Consider the following 1,723-nt stretch of genomic DNA (forward strand, 5'->3'; position numbering starts at 1 on the left):
TTTCTATGTATATGAAAATTGGATAATGAATAAGGATGGCAGATGAAGAATCAATGCTTTTAAATGTCATGTTGGAGTATTGAATATACCATGGACTGTCAAAAGCCTAAATCTGTTTTGGAGGAAGTGCAAACTGGGTGCTTCTTAGAGACAAAAAATGGTGGAACTTCATCTCACATACTTTGGGCACGTTGTGGGGAGGGGTCAGTACTTGGAAATTATCCTTTCCATTCATTGCTGGGAAAGGTGTATGGTCAGAGTAAGAGAGGAAGACCCTCAACAAGTTAGATGGACCAGTGACTAGCAATGGGCTTGAGCATATCAGAGATGGTGAGGGTGTCACATAATTGCGAAGACTATAGCCTGGATCAGATGCACCTTAGTCTCCAGCCTCATGTTGTTGCTCTTCAGTACTCTTGAGAGGTCCCTCACAGCTGACTTTCCCAGTGAAATTCATCTCTGATTTCCTGGCTGCTGTTAACCAAGAGTGTTGACTGTGGAACCAAGTAAACGAAAACTATCTCAATCTCTTCACCATCCAAACTGATGCTGCCAATTGGCCCAGTGGTGAGAATCTTTGTTTTCTTGATGCTGAGCTTCAATTCATATAGGAGGCTGAAGTCCTTGACCTTCTGCAGCAAGCGCTTCAGGTCCTCCTCAGTTTCAGCAAGCAGGGTTGTGTCATCTGCATAACGCAGGTTGTTGATGATCCTTCCACTAATCCTGATGCCACATTCCTCCTCATACAGCCTGTTCGGATGATCTGTTCTGCTTACTGATTGAAAAGGAATGGAGACAAAATACATCCCTGATGGACCCTCTTCTTGATTTTGAACCATGTAGTATCTCCTTGCTCTGTTTTGACGACTGCCTCTTGGTCCAAGTATAGGTTTTGCATTAGCACAATCAAATGTTCTGGTATTCCCATTCTTCTCAGAGTCAGCCATAGCTTGTTGTGATTCACACAGTCAAAAGTCTTCGCATAGTCAATGAAGCACAGATAGACATTATTCTGGTATTCTTTGCTTTCTGCCAAAATCCATTTAACATTAGCTATAATATTTTCCAATTTTGCCAGCACCATTTGTTTAAAAGGCTGTCATTTCCCCACTGATTTCATCTCTTTGTCAAAAATCAATTGAACAAATGTAGATGGGCTGATTTCTGGATTCTCACTCAATTCTATTCCACTGATCTATGTGTCTGTCATTGTACCAGTACCATGCTGTCTTGACCATCACGGCAGTGTAGTAGGATTTGAAATCAGGGAGTGAGATTCCTCCTACCTTTTTTCTTTTTAAGGAGTGCTTTGCTTACTCAGGGCTTCTTTCCATTCCAAATGAAACTGGAGATTGCCTTTTCCATCTCATTGAAGAATGGGATTGGTATTTGTATTGGGATTGCATTGGACATGTCAACTGCTTTTGGTAGTATTGTCATTTTCACAATATTGAGTCTTCCTATCCATGAGCAAGAGACATTCTTCCACTTCTCCCAGTCTCTTTTTGTTTCTTGTAGTAATGTTTTGTAATTTTCTTTGAACAGATCTTTTGTGTTTCTAGTTAGGTTTACTCACAAGTATTTAATCTCCATAATAGGTATGCAAGGATAGTTCAACATAAGAAAAACAATCAATGTAATTCATCACATCAACAAAGAACAAGAACCACATGATCCTATCAATTGATGCAGAAAAGGCCTTTGACAAAATCCAACACCCTTT

The sequence above is a fragment of the Elephantulus edwardii genome, unplaced genomic scaffold, assembly GCF_000299155.1.
Source record: "Elephantulus edwardii isolate Elephantulus edwardi_28Jun2011 unplaced genomic scaffold, EleEdw1.0 scaffold00083, whole genome shotgun sequence".
NCBI classification, from domain to species: Eukaryota; Metazoa; Chordata; class Mammalia; order Macroscelidea; family Macroscelididae; genus Elephantulus; species Elephantulus edwardii.